This window comes from Rana temporaria, chromosome 1 (genome assembly GCF_905171775.1).
Source record: "Rana temporaria chromosome 1, aRanTem1.1, whole genome shotgun sequence".
Classification (NCBI taxonomy): Eukaryota; Metazoa; Chordata; class Amphibia; order Anura; family Ranidae; genus Rana; species Rana temporaria.
The window spans coordinates 11966972-11985287 of NC_053489.1; the positions used below are offsets into that span (position 1 = coordinate 11966972).

Genomic DNA, 18316 nt, shown 5'->3' on the forward strand with positions numbered 1-18316 from the left:
CTCGTGGGGATCACCTTTTCTGAATGATAGTCCGCAAGCAGGCACTTTCTTTTTAAGTCTGGCGGATGCCAGGTTTTATTTAAAAGGTTTGCAGGTTAAAAATAAAGAAAACAATAAATTAAATCCTTGCCGTCCGGCGCCAACTAAACAAATATTCTCCTCTCTATACAGTGCAGGGCTGGTCCCTGACACCCACAAAACATGCAGTAAAGCAAACCATTCTTTAGTCCAACATTGAGCGCTCCCTTCACTCAGGTCCCTTCCTGAGTCTCAAAGCCAGAGCCCTGTTGTGTTTTCTTCCTGGTCTTTTAAAGTCCAGCTGATTGTGGACTCCAGTGGACCCAAACATCCGGACCGGAACCCTAGCCAGGCCCAGAGGCTGTAAAACCCGGGCCGGATTCCGGTTCAGTCTCTCATAATAGACCGTATGCGAGGTGAAATGTACCTATGATCATGTATCGCACCTTGCATACTGTCACAGCGCCTAATTCAAATGAGGATGAGGGGGCGTGTTTTATGTAAATAGTGGTGACCCGATGTGATTGCCTTTTTTTACGAAAGGTGCATGCGCCGTCCGTGTACATATCCCAGTGTGCATTTCTCCAAAGTACGCCGCAAGGACGTATTGGTTTCGACGTGAACGGAAATTACGTCCAGCCCCATTCACGGACGACTTACGCAAACTACGTAAAAATTAAAAATTTCGACGCGGGAACGACGGCCATACTTAACATTGACTAGGCCAGCTATTTGTTCGACTAACTTTACGCCGGAAAAAGCCGTACATAAACGACGTAAAAAAAAATGCGACGTTCGTGAATCGGCGTATCTAGTCATTTACATATTCTATGCCTAACTCAACGGAAGCGCCACCTAGCGGCCAGCAGAGAAATTGCACCCTAAGACACAACGGCGTAGGAGACTTACGCCGCTCGTATATTTTAGCCTAATTTAAGCGTATCTGGTTTCCAGAATACGCTTAAACTTAGGACGGCGTAGATTCAGAGTTACGTAGGCGTATCTACTGATACGTCGGCGTAAAGCTACCTGAATCTGGCTATATGTTCGTCTGTCCAATATCGCAGTCCCGCTATAAGTCTCTGATCGCCGCCATTACAAGTAAAAAGATAAAAATTAAATAAAAATTCCAGTACAAATCCCATAGTTTGTATTCACTATAACTTGTGCACAAACCAATCAATAAATACTTATTGGGATTTTATTATTACCAAGAAATGTAGCAGAATTGGACCAAATTCATGAATAAATTAGATTAAAAAAAAATATTGGATGTTTTATAGCAGAATGCCAACTTTTTCTCAAAAATGTTCGGCTTTTTTTTGTTTAGAGCACAAAAAATACATTTCACAAAAGTGATCAAATACCACCAAAATAAATCTCTATTTGTAATAAAAAATGGGACAAACATTTTATTTGTGTACAACGTCGCACAACCACGCAATTGTCAGTTAAATTAATGCAGTGCCGTATTGCAAAAAATGGCCTGGTCATGAAGGGGGGTAAATCTCCTGAAGGTTGTACCAAATCTCCTTTGTGAGCCCAGAAAAGACGAGGATTTCATCACCACAGGGGGCGGAGCTGTCATTCCCCGGATTCTATAGCTGGTAAAGTGGCTACTCAAGCATGCTCTGTGCTTTATTAGCTGCAGTGGGGGGGGGGGGGAGACATTTGAGGTCTAATAGTCCCCTGATGTCTCCATAAAGAGATCCCGTCATCTGTTCACACTTGGAATTGTTAGTCTCCTTGTGATAGCAATAAAGGTAAATAAAAAAAAATGTTAAATAATGTAAAAGATAATAAAATACATGTAAAATAATTAAAGTGACCCTGTCTCTCTGTGCACACATGAGAGTGCAAACAACTGTAAACACTTTTATAGTGCCCCCCATGGACAATTTGGGGTACCACGGCCCTTCATATTTTCACAGATGTGGTCAGTTTTAAGGCGTGGCATGTTTGGTATCTGTTTATTCGATGTGACCCGGTCCCTTTATCATTTATAATTTTCATTAAATATTATATATTGGGTTTAAGTGCATTCAAAATAAGTCATTTTTGCCAGACAAGTTTTTCAAATGGAAGCCTGTCTATTACTGAAGGAGAATGGAAAAAATTTAACAGAAAATGCCTCTAGTAACCCATACAAGAAGTTGTACTTCTCATACATGTATCTGTGTGCTGTATACTAGATGATGTATGATAAACATGCATGCATTTGGTTTGTTTCCAGGGCCGATCCTAGGGTCATATGCGCCTGGGTGCAGAAATATTTCTGGCGCCCCTGCAAGGGCGTGGTCATCTTACTAACTCCTCCCCCTTTACAATTGAGTCTATGGCAATGACTCAAACACAGAGATGCTCCCCTAAGGAGTCATTGTTACCCCGGGATCCACCCATGATCTCTTAACAATAAACGATATACAGGAAGAGCAGCAGAGTACTCTAATTGAACCTGGAGGAGGGTCTCTCTAATGGACACAGAGAGGGCTTCTGTTAGAGAGTCTGTTTAGAAAGAGCCCTCAGACACAATACAGGAGATGGTCAGAGACTGCAGACATAGAACAGGAGATGATCAGGGACTGCAGACATGGTACAAGAGATCAATGCAGCCTCACCAGTGTCCACCAAATGCAACCTTATCAGTGCCCATCAAATGCAGCCTACCATTGCTCACCAATTATAGCCTACCAGTGCCCACCAAATGGAGAGAGAGAGATGAGGCTGAGAGATAGGGTATTGGACAGAGAGAGGGGCTGAGAGAGAGGGTAGTGGACAGAGAGAGGGGCTGAGAGAGAGGGTAGTGGACAGAGAGAGGGGCTGAGAGAGAGGGTAGTGGACAGAGAGAGGGGCTGAGAGAGAGGGTAGTGGACAGAGAGAGGGGCTGAGAGAGAGGGTAGTGGACAGAGAGAGGGGCTGAGAGAGAGAGGGTAGTGGACAGAGAGAGGGGCTGAGAGAGAGGGTAGTGGACAGAGAGAGGGGCTGATAGAGAGGGTATTGGACAGAGAGAGGGCTGATAGAGAGGGTAGTGGACAGAGAGAGGGGCTGAGAGAGAGGGTAGTGGACAGAGAAAGGGGCTGAGAGAGAGGGTAGTGGACAGAGAGAGGGGCTGAGAGAGAGGGTATTGGACAGAGAGAGGGGCTGAGAGAGAGGGTAGTGGACAGAGAGAGGGGCTGATAGAGAGGGTATTGGACAGAGAGAGGGGCTGAGAGAGAGGGTAGTGGACAGAGAGAGGGGCTGAGAGAGAGGGTATTGGACAGAGACAGGGGCTGAGAGAGAGGGTATTGGACAGAGAGAGGGGCTGATAGAGAGGGTATTGGACAGAGAGAGGGGCTGAGAGAGAGGGTAGTGGACAGAGAGAGGGGCTGATAGAGAGGGTATTGGACAGAGAGAGGGCTGATAGAGAGGGTAGTGGACAGAGAGAGGGGCTGAGAGAGAGGGTAGTAGACAGAGAAAGGGGCTGAGAGAGAGGGTAGTGGACAGAGAGAGGGGCTGAGAGAGAGGGTAGTGGACAGAGAGAGGGGCTGAGAGAGAGGGTATTGGACAGAGAGAGGGGCTGAGAGAGAGGGTAGTGGACAGAGAGAGGGCTGATAGAGAGGGTATTGGACAGAGAGAGGGGCTGAGAGAGAGGGTAGTGGACAGAGAGAGGGGCTGAGAGAGAGGGTAGTGGACAGAGAGAGGGGCTGATAGAGAGGGTATTGGACAGAGAGAGGGGCTGAGAGAGAGGGTAGTGGACAGAGAGAGGGGCTGAGAGAGAGGGTAGTGGACAGAGAGAGGGGCTGAGAGAGAGATGAGTCTGACTGGCATCTTTTGGTACATTACGTTATGTACATTATTATGTAAGCATCAGAGTCTGCACAGAGGCCCCCCATTACATCAGAGTCTGCACAGAGGCCCCCCATTACATCAGAGTCTGCACAGAGGCCCCCCTTACATCAGAGTCTGCACAGAGGCCCCCCTTACATCAGAGTCTGCACAGAGGCCCCCCATTACATCAGAGTCTGCACAGAGGACCCCATTAAATCAGAGTCTGCACAGGGGCCCCCATTACATCAGAGTCTGCACAGAGGACCCCATTAAATCAGAGTCTGCACAGAGGACCCCATTACATCAGAGTCTGCACAGAGGCCCCCCTTACATCAGAGTCTGCACAGAGGCCCCCTTACATCAGAGTCTGCACAGAGGACCCCATTAAATCAGAGTCTGCACAGAGGACCCCATTACATCAGAGTCTGCAAAGAGGCCCCCCTTACATCAGAGCCTGCACAGAGGCCCCCCTTACATCAGAGTCTGCACAGAGGCCCCCCCCATTACATCAGAGTCTGCACAGAGGCCCCCCCATTACATCAGAGTCTGCACAGAGCCCCCCCCATTACATCAGAGTCTGCACAGAGACCCCCATTACATCAGAGTCTGCACAGAGGCCCCCCCATTACATCAGAGGTTGCACAGAGGCCCCCCCCATTACATCAGAGGTTTCACAGAGGCCCCCCATTACATCAGAGGTTGCACGGAGGCCCCCCATTACATCAGAGTCTGCACAGAGGCCCCCCATTACATCAGAGGTTGCACAGAGGCCCCCCCCATTACATCAGAGGTTGCACAGAGGCCCCCCATTACATCAGAGGTTGCACGGAGGCCCCCCCCCATTACATCAGAGTCTGCACAGAGACCCCCATTACATCAGAGTCTGCACAGAGGCCCCCCCATTACATCAGAGTCTGCACAGAGGCCCCCCCATTACATCAGAGGTTGCACAGAGGCCCCCCCATTACATCAGAGGTTGCACAGAGGCCCCCCCATTACATCAGAGGTTGCACGGAGGCCCCACAGTACATCAGAGGTTGCACAGTGCCCCCCCCATTACATCAGAGGTTGCACAGAGCCCCCTCATTACATCAGAAGTTGCACATAGCACCCCCATTACATCAGAGGTTGCACGGAGGCCCCCCCATTACATCAGAGGCTGCACGGAGCCCCCCATTACATCAGAGGTTGCACAGTTCCCCCCCCCCCATTACATCAGAGGTTGCACAGTGCCCCCCCCATTACATCAGAGGCTGCACGGAGCCCCCCCATTACATCAGAGGTTGCACAGTGCCCCCCCATTACATCAGAGGTTGCACAGTGCCCCCCCCCCATTACATCAGAGGCTGCACAGAGCCCCCCCCCCATTACATCAGAGGTTGCACAGTGGCCCCCCATTACATCAGAGGTTGTACAGTGGCCCCCCCCATTACATCAGAGGTTGCACAGAGGGCCCCCCCTCCTTACATGAGATGCTTGAGCAGACACATCTCTTCTCTCCCTCACCTCATTTGCACCGCACAGTGAGAAGCAAGGGGGGGGGCTTGGTGCCAGCTAAATTCCAGCAGTTCCAGCTACATGAGCAGACACAGCTCTCCCTCCCCTCCTCTGCCCCGCGGAATGAGAAGGGGGAGGGGGGGGCTAGTGAAGCTTGGTGCTAGTGATGTCCAGCGGTCCCTGCTGCATGGGCAGACTCATCTCTCCTCTCCACCGCAGATTGAGAAGGAGGGGGGAGCTAGCGAAATTACAGCAGACAACAGTTCTAGCAGCATGAGCTGCCCCACGGATTGAGATGCGTGGGGGTGCTAGCAGTGAGACATCTTACCGCTCCCTCCACTCTCCTCTGCAGCGGGGAAGAAGGGAGGGCAATGTCACTATATATTGTGTACCTCTTCACTCCTTCTACGGCTACAGCGGGCGCCGGGCGGGGGATGTGAACACTGCTCTGCTGCAGCCTGCGGGAGTGCCGGGCGGGCGGAGGAGGTGGGGGCAATGAACGAGGTCGAGGCGCCCTCGTCCTTACCCACTCAATGGTAACATACTGGGGACCAACGGTGCGATGCTCCTGACACTTTGGCGCCCCCTCCCCTCTGGCGCCTGGGTCCAGAGCACCCCGTGCACCCCGTCTCGGATCGGCCCTGTTTGTTTCTATGACATCATAGTGTACAGGATTTTTTCTGATATATCATTTAGCTTACTGCATGCACTATAAACTACACAAGAAGCCACTCACATTATTTTATTATTTCATTAATTTCTGTATTGATGAATCGATTTTAAGTAATATATTGATCTGTATTATGTACTGCGTCTTATAGAGGAAAAATGTCCCAAACCATCATTGGAATTTCAACATTAATAACAAACTAGAGCTGCAATGTACACATTAAACATTTTGTGGGAGCAACTGCGCTAATAGATATAAAGATGAACAAACTAATGCTCATAAATGATACACATGTGTAAACAAAATCAATGTAGATAAAGCTGCACCTTACTGTGAATATTGTACAGTAGTAACATAAAGAAGAAAAAAACACATTAAACATCCCTGTAGAGTTTATTAGCATAGTTACAAAAAATAAATAAATATAATATTAATAATAATAATAATAATAATGTTGGTACTTAAAATTTATTTTTTTAATGTCATTTATATAAATTTAACTATACTTTAGATAATTTAATTTATTTTATATTAAATGTAATTTATTTCATGTATTATTTATTTAATATTATTATTATTATTATTATTATTGTACATTTTTATTTGTATTTTATTGCTATTCACCTAATCTAAAAGGATCAATGAATAGTTAAAGTGAAGGAGACATAGTAAGACTTGTATGATGACAGTTTCTATTGGAAAGCAGATGGTGATCGGTAAATTCAGCGTCTGTTTCCTGGGGGAATCGGGCAGAAACTTTCATCCAATAAATTATCAGGTTTGTTGTTCTTTGGTGACTTTTGTTCTATTGTGAATGGAGCGGCCCCACCACTGTAATCATGTGCCGGTCTTGTGGTGTCTATTGAGCGCTCAGCTCAGGTGTCAGTAGTCCCGGGGGAGAACGGCACACAGAAGGTTTACAATCACTCTAATAATGGAGAATGAAGTCACCGGCTTTACTATTCTCTACAATCTGCTGCCATGTGCGAGATATTGTCACATCATTCTAAATGTGACTCTAAACTTTCACCCAATAGAAGAAACTCCGGCTCTTCCCTGAAGAAGATCTCTAATAATACTTTACTGAAGAACTGCTTTCCAGTATCAGCAATGCCGAGAAATAAAAGTTATAAAGTTTTGTAGTTTCTTTTGCTGGATATTCAGTATATATTATATTGAAAATATAAATGCTAGATTACAAAATAATATAATTGTTATTAGCTTGTAAAATATTAGGAACATGTATATTATAATTAAATGTAAATGTACTGTTCAATAAAATATAAATACTACTAGTAATATTAATAATAATAATAATATTTTTTTTTTTATGAAGAAATATCATATAATATATATGAATGGATTGAGGACCACGCCTCTTGCTTTTTTTAACCACTTCCTCTCTCACACCTGTAGCCCACATATGGACCAGAGCAATGTTTACATTTCTCTATGAGATTAATGATGCAGTAACAACATATATAACAAAGTAATACATATATAATTTCTTTTAGAGCAAAAAAATACCTTTATTGCTGATATTGCCTTACAAAAATGTTTATATTTGATAAGCAAGCCATAGACAGAAAAGTAGCCAAACTTAAAGCCGTACTCCGGGATAAATGTATAGTAGTGGTAGAAGTACCACTTCTATATGTGATGCTCGGCTCTCACCATACAGGAGGCTGAATGGGAAAAGGTTCAGATATTTGGACAATTGCCCAACCAGCCACAGGTCAGTCCAAATCTAAGTTCAGACCAAAATGTTGGCTCATCCCTATTCTTCCCCCGTAAGAACATCCCTGCCCCCCACAATCATGTGGAAGGTAATATTTCTAAGTCACTCCACCATGGGGTCAGCAGAAGGGTGCACCTGACCACAGAGATGTTATATTTCATTCATTACCCACTGGGTAACTCTGCTGGCAGACACAAAGGATGCAGGATGGCATCAGTTGGCTACAAACTCTTCTATTCTGCTTCAAAAGATCCTATAAGTCAGGGTACCTATCTAGGAATAGCTGCACCACCAGGTTGGGCACATGTCCCAGAGAGGCACATATGGGAACCTACCCTGCTGAAGGGCAGACAACAGGCTGGCGCTGTTGACATACATGACTTTTCCTGACACAAGATGGAGTTCCACCTCCGGGCTTTCTCCTGCAGAGCTTACAGAATCTCTGCCCCAGTGTGGATCCTGCCCCCTAGACATACCAGCTACAACATTGCGTGGCATAATTTTGCCTAAAGCCTTTGTATAGTCTCCTGAACACTTGTGGGGGATTGCTGTTTCAGAAGACAACTCACCCGATACAATCTGCTCATTCTATGGCCAGTATATAGTATCCTACCTAAACAGGCTTAAAAGTTGTGGTGAAAATCTGATAACATGAACCACCCTGATTCATTGCTGGAAAAAAATTAAATATAATTTCTCATTTCTACTGTAGCTGCAGTCTACTGCCTCTCTCCCTGAGAAAAGGGGCCTGACCAGAAAGGATTACACGCTTAGCAGCAAAACTGTCAGGCCCCATACACACGCAGAATTCAGCCAGAAACTCGGTCAGAGCTGGATTCTGCCAAGAAACTCTGTCATGTGTACACTTTTCAGCGAGGAAGCCGACAAGGAACATGTTCTCTATTTCCTGGTTGTTCAATGAGGAAAGTCGGCCCGCCGAGATCCTCGGCGGCTTCCACACTGAACTCGCCGAGGAACTCAATGTGTTTGGCACGTCGAGTTCCTCGGACGTGTGTACGGGGCCATACATTTTACTTTATTCAGTCTGTAAAAAGGAAGTCATTTATTTAATTGCTCATGAAATCTGTTTACTCTCTCCCTCATAAATTGTCACTTATCCAATAAAGGCCTGAAAAGTGTGGTGCAAAGTTTATGGTTCCAATTTAAAACAAAAATTATCTAACTTTTAGTTCTAGATGTAAGATGTCCATTCTGTCACTCAGAAATAGAAGCCTCCCCTTCCCCCGAATATCTATTGTGAAAATCTCTAACCTTTTCCCATCTTTAGTCCCCAAAGCAAGACACTCATTTTTAAACCTGCATGTCAATTTCTTGCTCTCTCCCTCAGAAATTGCGGCCTATCCAATAAAAGCGTCATAGTTGTAATGCAAATCTTTACAAGTTTTCCTTTAAATTTGAAACAAATAGGCCCTGATTTTTTTTCTTTCTAAATGCAATTTTCTTGCTTTCCCCCTTAGAAATTCTGGCCTGACCTAAAATGCTAAATAGCTGTAGTGCAAAATTGCTAATGTTTCCCTTTTCAGTCTCTGAATTAAGACACTCATTTACTTTTATTTCCAGATGCAATATCCCTACACAACCACTCAAAATTTGCAATCTGCTCATTAGAGCTTTATATCTTTTCTATACCAGGCCACATGCCCTCAACATGGGGGGTGGGTGCTTTGGAGCAGGAGGTCTCTGCCTCCTCATATCAAAGCACCATGTCCCCACCTAGGCTGTGGTTGTGGAGATATGCGGGGAGGAGGGTTATCGGCATATGAAATTGGATGTTTTATTGGAATTTAACAAGGGGGCCCCAGATCCTGCCACCTACTTATTCACATAGGGGGGCATGATCTGAGGTTCCCCTTGTTAATGGGGGCTTCCAGTTTCTGATAAGTCCCCTGCCCACATACCCCCACAATCACAGCCAATAGTTGTGGGGATGAGGTCCTTGTCCCCATAAACATTCCCAAATCACCCACCCCAATGTTGAGGGCATGTGCCCTGGTATGGTTCAGGAGGGGGGGCTCCCTTGTCCCTCCTTCATCGACCTGCTAGGCTGAATAATAATATAAGGGTCTGGTGTGAATTTTGGGTGGGACCCCCACTGTTTTTTTTTTCTTTTTTAATAGCTGGCAACTGCAACTGTGAGTCATTTTTAATGGAATTTTACTCTACTTTTTTCTTTCAAAATATAATTTTAGCTGCAGCAGGTTCTATACAAATGGTACAGATGCGCTACATTACAGGCAGACTAAGGAGACTCCCCAGGCACTATATTTTAAGGAGTTTTTTTTTTAAGCATCAATAAAATCACTGCTCCTGTAAGGACCTGCAGATTGCTTTAAATCATTTGTTTGCTTTGATACATGTCCCCACAGGGCAGTACCCCGACTCCATAAACATCTTTCATGGTCAATAACTTGAATATAAGCCTTCAAAATGGACAATTTTGATTTGTCCTGTTTGGATCCCATAGATTTCAATGTTTGAGAGTTCTGCTGCGAAACGAACATGGGGGTGTTTGGACCATTTCTAATGTTCAGTCTCATAAGAAATACGGCCCAGATTCACAAAGCACTTACGCCGACGTATCTAGAGATGCGCGGCGTAATTGAAAAATGCGCCGCGCGTATTTATGCGCCATATCCTCAAAACAGGTTACGCCTGAAAACCATTTTTTTTCGTCCGACGTAAAACGATTACACCGGGGCATTTTGGAGCACAAAATACGCTAGACACACCACTGATTTGCTAGTAAAATATGCAAATAAGGGAGATACAGCGATCCACAAAAGTACGCTTGTGCGGCGTAGGCTACGCCCTGTGCGCATCTGCTAGTTTCACGGCGGAAAGTTACACCTTATAAAAGGTGCCATAACTTTGCACCAGCCGTGTAAAGGTCAACTAAAGCAACACCGTTAGGGAAGAGCTGAGCACACACACTTGCAGGACAACAATCTGTCTGCCAACATGCCAGGGGCATCCATGCTCATAGCTATACTAGTGACTTTAGAGGAACGCAGAAGGAGGAGGGAACGGAGGAGGAGGAGGGCACAGGAGAGGATATACCGCACACGCCTAGATGTCTTTGGCATGGCTGCTTCTGAGGTGTATCGCACCTTCAGATTCCCCCCTGAAGCCATCATGGAATTAACCAGAACCCTGCAGGATGACATCACCAGCCCAACACACCGCTCACATGCACTGGAGCCACTGGTCAAGGTGGTGGCAATGCTCCATTTCCTTGCCACTGGCTCTTTTCAGCGTACAAGTGGATTGTCGGCTGGGATGTCACAATCCTCCATTAGCAGATGTGTGCACCAGGTTGTCCCCGCAATCCTGAGACGCATGGCCAACCAAATCATCAAACCCACCCAGGAGGACCTGCAGATGAAGACAATGACATATTTTTATAAAATTGCCAGATTCCCACGCACCATCAGGGCCATTGATTGCACACATGTAGCACTACAGCCCCCCCATGAGACAGAGCACATGTACTGCAATCGGAAGCATTGGCATTCAATCAATGTACAGGTGATAGTGGATGCCCAATGCCTCATATGGCACGTCCGTGCCAAACACCCAGGATCCAGCCATGACAGCTTCATATACCGTCAAAGCGACATCCCAAGACAATTTGAACAGAACATGTATGGGGACAGCTGGCTGGTTGGTGAGTGACATGGGTGTCAGGTATGACTGTCCCCCCATGATGCAGACATCACGAGGGGCACATGCATGACTAACATCCTCCTGTCTTTTCCCTTCCAGGTGACTCTGCATATGCACTTGGACCCCATCTCATGACTCCATTCCAGAACCCCCAAACCCCAGGAGAGGAAAACTACAATGCTGCACACACACGTACCCGTGGAGTGGTGGAACGCACCTTTGGCCTCCTGAAGTCCCGTTTCCGATGCCTGGATAAGTCTGGGGGTACCCTGTTGTATTCCCCAAACTTCGTGTGCCAGATCATCGGTGCATGTTGCATGCTGCACAACTTCGCAGTGAGAAGGGGCCTGGAGATTGACATATGTGATGACCTCACCCCCCAACCAGACATTCCCCCCCCTGACCGTGGGTACCCCCTCTTCTGAGGGAACAGCAGCCAGGAGACGCCTCGCAGAAGGCATCTTTGCACAGTAAACACACACATTAAACATGGCACAATGAGAATGCATGCATGCACACCACTGTGGTCCCTAGCACACACACCCCACATCCACATCGAATTGGATTAGACCCAAGTACCCCACACGGTACTAGGGAGCAGCAACGCCACGCCAAGGCTCCAATTATGTCACTGTGCATTCATACACTATTCACATGGACCTGGGATCACTTCTCCCTGGTCCTGGGGATCCCTACTCCACCACAAGTGAGTGTGACACCCTTTTTTCAGCAGGAATGTCACCCCCACATTCATACATCATTCACACACATAAAACAAATCATAATCACATTAGAAATGCATAAAATAAAAAAAAAACAGAACATCCCAAATTATCAACGGCGGCGTGAGCTACGCCTGGGCCGGCCACGGCCATGGGCCCTCAGGGGAGACTTGTGGGGGGGGGAAGCCCACCTGCTGGCCTGCCCTCCAAGGCCATGGCTATCCTGTTCAGGCCCACAGTGAGGGCTGTCATATTGGCCTGGACAGCCTGGGTATTGGCGTTGACAGCCTGGGTCAGGGCACTCACCTCCAGGGCCACGCCTGCTGTGGCGGTCTGCAGGTCACAAAAGCAAGTTATGACCGCCAACAAGTTTGTGCCCGCATCATTGACCGACTCCTTAATGGCGGCCAGGCTGTCCTCCATCTGGGCCAAAGTCCGGGTGACCTGACCCAGATGTTGGGTCTGACGGGCCTGGTCCCTCCACAGATTTGCAGGCAGAACCTCGGCCACCCCCTGGTCTTCTGGGTGACATTTCTGCCTGAAGATGAGGCTTGTGGCCTGGGAGGAGGGGAGCCCCCTGGGGGGTAGTCCTGTTGGGGGAGGAGTGGGAGGGGCTACCCCTGATGGAGGCCTGACTGCTGCCAGCCACAGGGGCAGCCACAGAGGGAGCCACAGGGGGAGCCACAGGGGGGACATCATCCAAAGACAAAAGGATTTCCCTGGCAAGGTCCATCCGATCATCCACAACCTCCCCCCCCTCATCCTCCTCCCCCTCAACCTCCTCACGAGGTGAGTTGTGTCCACTCCCCTCCCCTGAGGACTCCTGCCTTTCTTGGGGCTCTTCAGCAGTCTGAAGTCCAGGGGATGGTGCAGACTGGCCTGATGGCCCACCAACCTCCTGGCCTCCTGGATGACACAAAACATACACAGGTTGGAGGATCCACACACTTGGCACATATTCCCTCCCCCCCCCACACATGCTACTCGCCAGATAGAAAAAAAAAACGTACCTGTCCTAACCCCCTCCTCAGAGTCAAAGCTAGGCAGGCCCACCACTTGCTGGCTGTGGAAGCACTGGGCCATCGCACGCTCCTCCTCTGTCCACCTGACGGGGCAAGGTGGGCCCCCGCCAGTGCCCCTGGCATGGGCATTTATCTTGGCCAGCTTGTGACGGACCAGGCTCCTCAGATCATTGATCTTCTTTGCAATGCCACTGGTGGTCCTCGTCTCCCCCCCCCCCCGCATTGATCTGATCCGTAATCTCCTGGATGATCGCCCTCTTCCTGGCCGGGGTGATGTCCCGGCTCTCAGAGCCATGCAAATATCGCCCAAATCGGGTGATCGCCCTAGCAAGGATTTGCTTTTCATGCACCCAGAAGTTGAGCTTTCTTCTCTTTGGTGCCATATCACCACACAGCACAAACAAACACAAAAACACACAGAACAAACAGACAAAAAAAAACACAGAACAAACAGAGACAAAAAGACACAGAACAAACAAACCCAAAAATCAGACAGCAAAAACCAGACACCAAAATCAAACAACACAAGCAGACAGCTAATACAAAATAAAAAAATCACACAGAAAAAACAGACACAAAAAACACTCAGAAAAAAAACACAGCTACTACAATCTCCTACTTCAATAAATCTTTACTCTAACACTACTACACTAACCAACAAACACCAACAAAAACAGAACAAAAGCACCTTGCTTTAGGAAGGGGAACACAGGGATGTACTTTTGCAATTGAAGGCGTTTGTGTGGGGCTATTTATACACAGGGCATATCTCACTAAGTATGCTTGGCCTATTTCCTATCTCACTGATTGCGCCGGGCCGAGTTCTGAGCATGCCCAGTGAGGTGCAGATTCATGCGCACATGCGCAGTACGGCCGGCCCTTCATTTGCATGGAGTCACGGCTCATTTCAATGGAGCACACCCACTTCCTTCCCACTTGCAATTACCCCGCCTTACGCCTCGGAATTTACGTTACGCTGGCGCACATTTGGGCGCAAATACTCTGTGTATACGGCACTTACGTCACAAAATTCAGCCGCCATAACGTAAATGACATGCGTTACGACTAACTAAATATGCGCCGCTCTACGTGAATCTGGGCCTACATTTTTAATGTACAGATGCAATTAATTGGTGCTTGCTCTCTCCCTCAGATATTACAGCCTGTCCATACAGATTTAATCACTATGGTGCAAAACTGAAAAAAGTTTGCCTTGCCAATCACTGAATAAAGACACATTTTTTCTTTACAGTTATGATATGTCTGCTCAGTCCCTAAGAAATGACAGCCTGTCAAAAAGGCCTAATAACTGTGGTGCATAACTGTAAAATGTTTGCCTTGTCAGTCTCTGAATCAAACCACGTTTTATTTTTTTCCAGATATGATATTCTCATCTAATAACCCAAACATTGCAATCTGTCCATGCAGGCTTAATATCTGTGGTGCAAATCTGTACTCTTTTTCCGTCTCCTAAAAAATACATATTTTTTTTTAATTTACAGATGCAATATGCTTACTCTCTCTTTCAGATGTTTCGGCCTGTCAGAATGTTTATACTGAAATATTAAAACAATATTATATTTATGGAATTATGCAAAATCTGAGTTTTAGGCAGATTATAATTTTTTTACACAAATAAAACATATTACTGTAATTCAAGTTTGGTTTATCCATGCTATTTCGAGGACAAGTGAGTACAACAATATATATAGATAGATAGATAGATAGATAGATAGATAGATAGATAGATAGATAGATAGATAGATAGATAGATACAGGGCTTTTTTTCTCAGAGAAAAGGTGCAGGAACTCACCCGCCTCTTCCTAGGCCATGCCCCATCCCCGCCCGTAGAACCGCCCATCCCCATCCCCTAGAACCATGCCTTTAGAAGAAGCTCAGCCCAGTTTAGCAAAGAGACAGCCCAGTCCAGCAGAGACAGCCCAGTCCAGCAAAGAGACCACCCAGCCCAGTCCAGGAAAGAGAACATCCAGCCCAGTTCAGCAAAGAGACCGTCCAGCCCAGTTCAGCAAAGAGACCGTCCTGCCCAGTCCAGCAAAGAGACCGTCCAGCCCAGTCCAGCAAAGAGACTGTCCAGCCCAGTCCAGCAAAGAGACCGTCCAGCCCAGTCCAGCAAAGAGACCGTCCAGCCCAGTCCGGCAAAGAGACCGTCCAGCCCAGTCCAGCAAAGAGACCGTCCAGCCCAGTCCAGCAAAGAGACCCTCCAGCCCAGTCCAGCAAAGAGACCGCCCAGTCCAGAAAAGAGACAGCCCAGCAAAGAGACAGCCCAGCCCAGCAAAGAGACAGCCCAGCCCAGCAAAGAGACAGCCCATCCCAGCAAAGAGACAGCCCTGCTTAGCCCAGCAAAGAGACAGCCCTGCTTAGCCCAGCAAAGAGACAGCCCTGCTTAGTCCAGCAAAGAGACGGCCCTGCTTAGTCCAGCAAAGAGACAGCCCTGCTTAGTTCAGCAAAGAGACAGCCCTGCTTAGTCCAGCAAAGAGACAGCCCAGCTCAGTAAAGCAAAGAGAGACAGCCCAGCCCAGCAAAGAGACAGCCCAGCCCATCAAAGAGACAACCCTGATTAGTCCAGCAAAGAGACAGCCCTGCTTATTCCAGCAAAGAGACAGCCCTGCTTAGTCCAGCAAAGAGACAGCCCTGCTTAGTCCAGCAAAGAGACAGCCCTGCTTAGTCCAGCAAAGGGACAGCCCAGCCCAGCAAAGAGACAGCCCAGTCCAGCAAAGAGACAGCCCAGCCCAGCAAAGAGACAGCCCATCCCAGCAAAGAGACAGCCCTTCTTAGTCCAGCAAAGAGACAGCCCTGCTTAGTCCAGCAAAGAGACAGCCCTGCTTAGTCCAGCAAAGAGACAGCCCAGCCCAGTAAAGAGACAGCCCAGTCCAGCAAAGAGACAGCCCAGCCCAGTCCAGCAAAAAGACAGCCCAGCCCAGACCAGCAAAGAGACAGCCCAGCCCAGTCCAGCAGAGACAGCCCAGCCCAGTCCAGCAAAGAGACAGCCCAGTCCAGCAAAGAGACAGCCCAGCCCAGTCCAGCAAAGAGACAGCCCAGCCCAGTCCACCAAAGAGACAGCCCAGTCCACCAAACAGACCGCCCAGCTTAGTCCAGCAAGAGACCGCCCACCTTAGTCCAGCAAAGAGACAGCTTAGTCCAGCAAGAGATCGCCCAGCTTAGCAAAGAGACCACCTAGCTTAGTCCAGCCAAGAGACCACCAAGGCCAGCCCAGTTCACAGACCACCCAGCCCAATCCACAGACCACCCAGCCCAGTCTGCAGCACAACCCCATTAGTAGCATTTTGCTCACAGTCACAATAGTAACATACCAGTTTACATGACATGAGGGAGGCTAGTGAGGAGGACCGCCTGGCTACCTACCTGATCCACGATCAGATAGCGTGACACATAGTGCCAAACCTATCTCCTGGACAGCACTGAGACACAGAGTACACTCCACCTTCCGCTCTCATGTGCTGCAGCAATTCGATCCCTCCAAGCAGTGGCAGTGCACAGCAGGTTACATACTGTAGAAGGAGGAGGAGCCGGGGCTACACAGGATATGGGTAGAGTGCTCTGGCGGAGGTTCCCCCGCGTTTGATCCCTCAGTGGGCAGCAGGGCAGGGCGCAGGCTATACAACAAGGAGGAGAGGAGGGAAATGAATGCTCTGGCAAAGGTGGCGGAACTGCGTTCCGGTGCGTTCCGCCAGAAAAAAAGCCCTGGATAGATAGATAGATAGATAGATAGATAGATAGATAGATAGATAGATAGATAGATAGATAGACAGACATACAAATATATTTGGTGATAATACAATACAATTTTACCACAAGCTCGTGCAACACAACGTCATATGTCAACACTTAGTAAACTTATACTTTATAACACTTAACAGCTTTCCGTGGCTCTACGGACTTATGTAAAGAGGCTAGTTGTTCACTTTAACACTTGTGATTCTTCTCAAAACAAATGGTCCTCCAAGCTTACACTTTAAAAAGGCCTTAGACAAAATGTTATACTGTGCACAGAGCTTGACAATTTAATCCCCCCTATGGGTCTGTAAATTGCCATGAGTGACATAAAACACGCATCATTTCCTGGATAACCTTCATAGGAAAAAATATTATTTCCTTTATTCACCATTGCCAAACGGGGCAGTGTTTTATAAAAATGTACTTTATTTAATTAGTGAATCACCTTTTGACTTTGGCTTAGCTGAAAGCCATAAACTATCAAACACTGTCTAAATTCTGTCATTCTCTTCAGACTTATTGGTGATTCCTAAGATTCCTAAGATCTATTACTTTAAGAAAATATACCCACACTAACTATCTTATTTTTAAATTTTTTAAACTAGGTAATGTGGAATTTAACCCCATGTACTATTTCACAAATACAATTTCTATACTTTTAAACTTTTCATAGGATCTCATATTTGTAACCTTTATCATAATAATTTATATGTATTATTAGTTTTATGAATATCCAAAACAATATATAATGAATATATTATGAAAGAAAAATTATTATTAAAATACATAAACCAATATATGTAAAATGATTTACGTAATCATGCATATAATTACTTCAATATAATTAAATATATTGGGGATTATTATTAGTTTGTATGTGCAGTAATTAATATAGATCATTTTGAAACCCAATTTGTTAATATGTTATTTTTCTCTATCTCTCTCTTTCTCAATCTTATATTGTTTATTTCACTAACTGTCCAGACCTTTAATTTACGATCTAAGCTGATATGCGAGGATCCTTAGAGTTTCTTACAAACCCTGACTCAAAGGTGGTCCTGGTGTTGGCTCGGCCTCTTGGTGGTGCCGGGGTAGGTGTTGGAGATTTTCAGTGTCGGGGGGCAGTTTTGGGTTGGGCTGGATTATGGGTTCTATCATGCTGCTAGCTCAATGCATTCATATATACAAATGTTTTTAAATATTTTTATAATTGTTTTGTATAAGTATGTGATTTTCTGTACTTTTGTCTTTTTAGAGCCAATTTATATCACTTCTCGGCCTTTTGGCTAAGATCAAGTGTAGTATCTGTTCTTATCATTTGCCAGGAGGTGGCGCTATGCTAACCGTCCGTAGTACACGGCGAGGTGGAAAGGGATGGTGGTGGCGGATGCAAAACCTGCT

General features: G+C 46.6%; 1 pseudogene; it reads left to right on the forward strand.

Annotated features, from left to right (window-relative positions):
• Positions 1 to 18181: 18181 nt before the first annotated feature.
• Positions 18182 to 18316, forward strand: LOC120925182 (annotated as a pseudogene).